The sequence below is a fragment of the Eutrigla gurnardus genome (genome assembly GCF_963514095.1).
Source record: "Eutrigla gurnardus genome assembly, chromosome: 9".
In the NCBI taxonomy this organism is placed as follows: domain Eukaryota; kingdom Metazoa; phylum Chordata; class Actinopteri; order Perciformes; family Triglidae; genus Eutrigla; species Eutrigla gurnardus.
In genome coordinates this window covers 22,572,730-22,581,261 of record NC_139923.1, presented here as the reverse complement: position 1 = coordinate 22,581,261, position 8,532 = coordinate 22,572,730, and the positions used below count along the sequence as shown (strand labels likewise).

General features: G+C 44.4%; 1 protein-coding gene across 1 annotated transcript in view; it reads left to right on the top strand.

Moving 5' to 3' along the window:
• Positions 1–366: 366 nt before the first annotated feature.
• The window catches only part of lrrc4ca (leucine rich repeat containing 4C-a), a 49,108-nt gene continuing 40,942 nt past the window's right edge, over positions 367–8,532 (top strand). Inside the window, exon 1 of the mRNA XM_084017849.1 lies at positions 367–804. The gene's annotated coding sequence lies outside the window, so the exon portion shown is untranslated. The remainder of the gene's footprint in view (positions 805–8,532) is intronic.

Below are 8,532 nucleotides of genomic sequence, written 5' to 3'. Positions count from 1 at the left end.
TGGAGAACGGAGGAAGCCAGCGAAGAGAGATATCGTGCGACCTCGACAACTTTATCACTTCAGCCGACGCGTAGGATGCCTGCTCACTCACCAAACTGCGGGACTTCGTTCGTCGATGCTACCGGGAGGGGACATAGAAATCTTGAAATCCGCACTAGGTTGTGAGGTGAAATCTAATCACATTCAGCAGGGTTGATGACTGAGAAGTAATAGGGACTTGAAGAAAAGTTACGTTTAAAAACGACAGCGCGCGGGACCTTAAAATACCCTCCCCCCTCCCCCCCACACCTCTGCCCCTCTATGCGCGGATCGTGGTCTGTCATCCAGTCTAATGAAGGGCTTTGGATGGATCTACCTGGAAATTGACCACAGCGTGTGCTCTCTGCCCTACACGCTGAGGAGAGGTTACTTTTTTTAACAATCTAATTTAGATCCGAAAGGACACTTTCCACCGCCGAACTCATCATTTGGAGAAAACCTGGGAGAGTCTAGTTTCAACAATGGCACTTGTGGGTGCCTCCGTCTTATGTGCGTCCTGAAAAAAAAAAAAAACAGAAGAGGAAATATCGGATCACTGTGAGCGCCTAATAGCCTGTTCATCCGGACTGATGTGTGGATTACATACCAGGTCGTCCTGAGAGTGGGAACACGATGTGTCTGACGAGAAAATACCATCGCGGATTCTGCAAAACCGCCTGAGAATTGCGGATGTTTTTTCGATGCCGTTTTGGGGGACGGAGCCGGAGAGGGGCCGTTCGCCGTCGAAAGCAGAGATCCTGCAGACCTCGGCATCTTCGTGAACAAGTAAGTTTGGGGTTCTGATGTAAAAAAAGAAAAAAAAAGATGTTGATTGCCTCACTCAACATGACTACCCCCATGCAGCCTGTTCCTCCTGTTGGGTGTCCAAATGTGGCCATGTTTTACTTCTCATTTCGATGGCTGCGATGATATGAAGTACATCAGGGAGCAGCGTCCCCAAAGGCTTTGCCCTCACTGATACCGCGGCCTCTGACCAAAAGATCTCTAATCATGCGCTGATTTGGAAGGTATAAGGGAAAGAGGCGCGCGCTCGTGTGCGCCAGCTTGCGTTCGCTGCGCGCCCTTGGAGTTGAGTGCGCGAACATCGAGCTTAGGTGTCATGAACAGTCCAAAAAAAGAGAGAAAGTGCTTAGCTTTTCTACAAAACAGAGCTGCTTAGTATTTTTGAAAGGGAGTGAATGGTAACACGATGAACGACGAGGCAATCCATCCACCTGCATGCTCTCAACCCACATTCACTATCTGAAAATCTGCCATATTCAGCTCGGCTGTAGTGACATTTGAGAAATCACTGATGTGTGTATAAGCCCTATAGTGCTGGGATTTGAAATTCAAGGGTTACGTCTCTTCCTGACGTCCTTTTATCCCTTCGCTTGCTTCGCGTGGTTTCCACAGAAGGCGCTTGTTCGCCGCCGCTGTGGAAGCCTGGGAGGGAGCTGTCCTTCTTACGTGGTGCTGAAATGAAAAATCTGCCGTCTTCGCTCTGCCTCTGCTCAGCTGGACAGGACGCGGTTGTCGTAGGTCCTGGCTCGATAGTCTGAGCCCCGTGGTCTTCCACATATAATCCTTTCCCAGCATGCAACGAAGCAACAGATGACACGTGAGGATGTATGCCTGTGATAGACAAGGGGTTAAAAAGTTGTATTAGAAACATAATGTTATAATACGTCTAATGACTGTGTCGAGCAAGCCAAATAAATAAATAGGCTACCCGTGATATTATCTTTCTATCTATCTATGTCTGCCTGTCTGTCTGTCTGTCTCTCTGCCTACCTAATATTTTAGGATGAGCTCAACAAAGGTTAGAACAAACACACGTTACATTTTTCATATCGGTTCTTTTGAACTCGGCAGCGGGTTCGGGTTAAAAATAGATGTCTGTCATGTTGGTGATAAACTGGGGTTGGTGGTAAAAGCGTAAATAGAGGTGGCTGTCACTCCTCAGACAAAGAATGAATTGCCTCTCTCACCTGTGAAAGTGAGAAACATGGCGGACATTATTCACCGGCTGAGAGAAAAAGCCCTCCACATGATGGAGTGACATCACCTTGGGGAGACAAATTAGACTGCTGATTTTATGTTTTTGCTCTGTCAGAGGCTTTAATGTGATGAATCCTCCGTGCGTATTCCCAAGATCGCAGTTGTTTGTGTGCAACTGGTGCGGAGTGATTCATAGCAGAAAGACCTCCCCATTTAACACTCCTCAAACCTTCTCATCCCAGTGGAGATTTCTTTTTGAGACGAGTGTGGGCTGCAGGTTTGGGATGTCATAGGCTATTTAAAGATCCAGCCAACATTAGCAAATTACTTTAAAACAGACTGACTCACTGGGAAACTGTATCCTGATCAGTGTTTATTTCAGCTGTATCCCCAGTGTGTCCTATTAGTCCTTTTTAGCAGTGGGAAATAACCTTAGATCGGTGCAACAGAGAGACTTCCTGCTGCTCACACGGAGCCATCCTCAGCTGATAATGTTGTTACCATAGATATCCTTTTTTTTAATGTTCAATTTCTCCAGCCATTGTTGTCTGACTTATCTATTGAATATCATTCCAAGCAGCCGTGTCAGAAAATTAATGAACTTGTCAGCTCGAAAGGGCATTACTGCAATGAGGTGCCAGGGTCTTGCAAAGCGACAGACTGTATGCCCATATTCCCCTTCCCACACTCCTTTTGTCCCCCCCCCCCCCCCCGTCAGCCTGTGACTCAGTTCAGATCAGGGCCAGCACTTTGTGCCATATAATAAAATGTTAATTTCTCAAAATCGGATTAATCTCTGTAAAGCCCAGCTTAGGACACCATTAGCATTCATTTCTTTCACTGTCAGAGACTTGTATCAATAATGGAGTTACCCCTACATTTTTCATCTTCTCTGAGTATAAAATCTCTTGGGGGGGTTTCATTCAACGAGAAAGGGAACAGTTACAGTGATCCATTATCTACTCCCTTGCCTTTTGTATTGTCGACCAGCAGAGCGATGCGAGGTGTCTGAAGTGGTAGGCCAGATAGGAGTCCTACTGCTGGAGGTGAAAGGAGCCTTTGTATGGAGACATAGCCGACATAATGGATAACAGATACCGAATTCGGTGCGCCAACAATGCGTATGGACATTAAATATGAGTATTGTAAATTCACAAGCTCACAATCAAATATTCGCTTTGCTGGATTGAACTTCCCACAATAGACCACGGCATATGTCTATTGTAATTACTATTCAAATCTGGTGCACTGATAAAAGTCCAGACAGATTTGTGCAAAAAAAATAATGTGTCCTGTTATTATCTGTCTGCACCCGGTTTATGACCATCCATGTAATTATCACAAGTTAGTCCTTGTTGGCTCCCAGTGGAGGTAAGGGGCAGAAGCGGTTGACGCTTTTGCGAAATGCACGACCTCTGATGACTGCTGCATTCACACACAAGGTCAGTCTCGTGGCGATTAATGAACTAACTGTGTATATTTTCGAAGGTGGGCAGGAAGAGAGTCACCTTAAAGGAATTGCCGTCCACGTCACAGGCAGCCATTGTGAATTTGATAAAACGTACCTCGGTTCGATTGGTGCGCTGCTTTGAAGAGAGTGTTGTGGTCAGATAGGTTGGCTGTAAAAAGATGCAGCAGTTTGTCACCGCTGTATCACTGTCACACAACAGCATCCCCCATATAGTCTTTATTGAGGGAACGGGACTTGTTTCCATCCTGTTTCCCGCTGCGGATGATCACCTGAAGCTGTTGTTGTATGTTGTTCAACCTTGTATAATATAATCCACTCGATCAACCAGACACAAGCAAGCATCTTGAGCGCAGCACTCATACGCAGACAGACGTGGACGGTATGTGCAGTGGTCCCACTCATTAGTCATCCTCTCCAGCACGTCTGGCTGAATGTTCTGTCCAGGGGAAGAACAGCTGAGCGGGAGGACGGCCGCAGCACATTCCGCCAGTCGATGGATTAATCAATTGGTGTTCCAGCTCAGCCCATCCATCTCAGGGAATAATCTGGGAGACATCATAAAAGTGCCATTCTGTCACTCTAGAGGCCAGGGAGCATTGCTCCTTTTTTTTTCCTGACTCTTTCTCTCTCCACTGCCACTCTTACAGTGGGAACAGGAGTGTATTAAACAGAATATAGATGATTGTGTTCAGCAGGGCAGCATTCGGAGGTGTTTGCTTGTGTTTTTTTATGTTGAACAGCTTGAAATGTTTTTATTTGCCGCTGTGACTCAGAGCTAAAAAAGGAAATTTTTCCAACTCCACTATCTCTGTTTCCTCACTTCCTCCATGAAACCCAGCTAAGAGCACTGACCTGAATTCAGGGTACATCATTACTCACCACTTGCCTTTACATCACATACCTTCCCGCTTCACGATGATTGTGTCTTTTCGATTTAGTAATCCTCACCTTGCTCTCTGCTGCCAGTCTCTCTTTTCTTGACCTCGCCGGGATGTCGCATGGTGCTGAAATGAGAGCGACAGCACCCGAGGTAGGACCGACGATACGGCTCCATTAAAACGGCTCGCGAGAGCACAGCACAAATACTCACAAAAGCATTCTCTCTCTCTCTCTATCTCTTTCTCTCACACACACACACAGAGACACACACATCTGAACAGAATTGTGTACATACTGTATGCATCACAGAGGAGTCACTCTTCCTGCCTTGGGGGCGCCTGGGCAGCGTCTGTTTAAAGTGATACTGGCCAGAGCCACCACATTAATTCCTGCTGCTAAATTAAAAGGTTAAACGGGCTGGGAAAGGCTAGCGGGATATCTCTCACTGCCCTCCTTCATTTTCTTCCAGACTGTGCCTCATGGAGGTAAGATATTTAAGTCCTAAGAAAAAGAAAAAAAACAAAGGACAATAAAGAAAAGAAAATTGAAGGCAGGGTAGAAAAGAAGACCTTGCTCTCAGGCGCTGTCTCCTCAATTTTTTGTTGTTGACAGTGGAATTTAAGGTGAGCTGAATGCGGGCGGTGCTCTTAACACTCAAAGTTAAAAACAATTGAACTGGAGAGATGCCCTTTCAAACAGGTTTTTAGTGGTCGCATAGCAACACAGCCATGACTACCGCATCCCCAGCCAGCTTTTGAGCTGCTAGCTAAAATAAAGGTTGTCATTGGACACCAGCCCTTTGGTAAGAAAACCAGTAAGAATCTGGACTTATGACTGTAGGCTATTTTAAAATGCACGGACCATTGGTCTGCTGCAAATACGGTTTTCTCTAACTTCTAGGATCTGGGCTCATTAATGTGGATATGTTTTTCACATGCAGCCTATGTCCTGTCAACTGAATTTGTTACGTTGTCAGTCTGAGACAGGTGTTATAGTAGATACAGGCATGTGCATTTGCATGTGCATGTGTGCGCAAGAGGAAGTTAACTGGCATTGTTGTTTCTGTGATGAAAAGGAAATGCCCTGTAGCTGTAATGGATACTTGACCTGTTAGAGCTGTTGGGCTTCTCCCATTGGAGAAGAAGCATTTCTCTCATACAGTGTTTTGTCCATAACAAATTGCTAGCGGCGGTAGTTTCAAAGATATTGTCCATGGCTCGCCAACAAAGCAGGAGGGAAAAAAGCATTTCAGTAGGATTCACTTCATTTTCAGTACACTTTCCTCAGGTGGAATCATCAAAATGCAGGACTCCGAGTAGTAGAATGTAGCCTACTGAAGGGGAAAAAATCAACCTTGCAGCTGTTTATTGCAAGGTGTGTGAATCAAATCGACACAAAAAACAAACTCAAAAATTCTGCAGGCCTTTGAGTACACTTCACAAAAGCCCACATTAAAAGCCAATGCACGTCAGTAGCCTTCATCACTTGACCCTGAGCTAGGCTGAAAAGCAGATTAGTCTCAATGTGCCGTGACTACAGAACAGGTGGCTGATCATTCATTGGTTAAAAAAACAACATAACTTCCCTGTGCGTGTATATTGTTATTAATTACATCTTATAAGGTCTGCTTTGATGAAGGGAGAAAGAGCAATGTTCATAGATGGCTACACATTTTAATGAAATCAACTTCATGTCAAGTATAAAATGAAATTTTAAATTGTTGGCCTCTGTGATTGTGAACTCGGTTTTGATTATCACAGTATGCACATTAAGATGATGTGCTCTCAAAAGGCAAGTGTGCATGATTTCCAATACAAAAGAGCTCATAATGAACCCTAGGCTTTCTTTGCTACAGTGTGTGTGTGTGTGTGTGTGTGTGTGTGTGTGTGTGTGAGTGTTTGTTCGTGCTTGAGCCCTCCTTAACCGTTGCCTTCTGCAGACCCAGGGGTGGAGAGTGAGTGTTTGGGATCTGGACATCTGGGTCGAGCTTCAGCCTACCGTCTGTCTCCCAGATCTGCTTTTTAACTCTTGAACCCAATCAGATGGTAGCTCAACTCGCTATCCCGGCACAAAATCTGGTCATCAGTCACAGCCTCCGCAACACAACACAGCGTGGTCACACCCCAGCTAGCAATCACACATTCTCAGACTGTTGAGCTTCGCACACATCTTGTTTGTTTGATCATTCTGAGGGGAAAAAAAACAAAACACCTTTTTGTCCATGACAGTAGATTCTCACACTAGCACTGTAAATAACAAGGATACACACCTACTGTTAAATATTTGACTCACAGAAAAAACCCTTACAACAACAGCTCCAATTTCAGGGCAGACTTCCAACTCCGTGTTCACATGTATTTATGTTTTCACTCATGAGCACATGTGCATGCATGTGTACATGATGTGTGTGTTAAGTGAGTTTGTATCTGTGTGTGTGTGAGTGACGGAATCGCTGTCTGTTTTTTTTTTCTTCTCCTCACTCACCCCGTTAGTTTCTGACCTTAATGTGTCACTCATCCCGGCACCTGCATGTAGGCAAGCATGATAGTTTTGATCTGACAAGGATAGACTTACACTTGATTTAATCTAAGTTGTCTCTGTGGAGTCTGCTGAGGTACCAGTCTGTTTCACCGCTCAGGTCAAGGCCTTGTGACATGGGCTGTCAGTCCGCTCCTCCACTGCATGTGTGAGAGGGGAAAGCAATGCTTTGAGCTCTGAAACGCTCGCTGCAGAAAAACGGTCTGGATGAATTGCCGGAGCTCATGCATTCCCGGTTAATAGGTAATCTCCCTCATACACGACAAGAATTAATCCTGAGCAGCTGTCTCTCCCACTTGTTTGCAAACTTGTCAGGAATCAAAAGGAAAAAATTCACACGGATAATTATTCAATTGTAAAGTTTGAATGTCACAGCTTCTTGGTTCTTAAAATGCACACAGCTCATAATAAGGCAGAAATAAAGGCCATTATGAATACAAACAATAACTAACATACATAATTAGGTAAGAGAAACATTTTCACACAAGAGAAACTGCTGGGTTTTCTCAATCAATGACAATCTAAACCTGTATGTCAGCAGGTATTTCTCATGAATGAAAACAACATATTAAATTGATGGATATATGTAGTCAAGAGAGGCAATAGAGAGGTAGCCGACCATGCTTGATGGGAAGTGTGTGTGTGTGTGTGTGTGTGTGTGTGTGTGTGTGTGTGTGTGTGTGTGTGTGTGTGTGTGTGTGTGTGTGTGTGTGTGTGTGCGTGTGTGCACGCCTGCAGCCCAATGGCTAGCCTCCTGCAGCTTGTGCCAGACTCCTCAGCATTTGGCTGCAGCCCGTCTGTCACTGAGGAGAGAAAATAGTCACACACATTAAAGGCGTTGTCATATTCAATTTCCTTTGAGTGAATAAATTAACAAATGAACACACTAGTTTAACCATTGGCAGATGTGTTTTAATGGGAATGTAGGTGTGTTGTGTCAAATGTATGCACAAAAAGGATCCAAGCAAGTTAGTCTTAGTTAGATTTAAAATCCAGTTCTTTTGTGTATAAAAGGATTAGACTAATAATTTCTTGTCACGATTATCTTGGCCAATTGCAATTCACGATATTAACCTGATAATCATCACACTATGTTTAAAGCTGTTGAAACGCTTTACTGCACAGAGGAAGGTCAGATCTACTTTACTTTAAAATTGTCAGTTAATAAATCCTTCTGTGACCTGAAGGTAAAAGAAAAGAAAAAAGTAAAATAATCAAATTTCACGAATCTTGAATTTCTGAAGTTGTATTGCGTAATTGAAGCTTGAAAGTTTGGATCCTGCTTCCACTGGTTCTATGTCATCAAACAAGTAAACGTGTTATGTGATGGCTGGCTGGTATAGATATCCCAGATAATGTCATTTAGCCTACCCCATTGGGTGATTGTGTGTTTGTTGACTGTGTGGGCGTGGCACCAGCAACATCACATGATATTTAATTTGCTTCTAGTAGAGGATGTCCTGCAGTGTGGAAGTCAGCTGATCGGGTACTACTACTACTACACCTAAATGTTGCTGAGTGAATAATCTCAAGCAGCTGTGACCTCCCCATCTCGTCGAGCTATCTGCAGCAGGGTGTTTGATATTTCCTCTGTGATTGTGTGTTTTGATCGCCCGCTCTGGAGT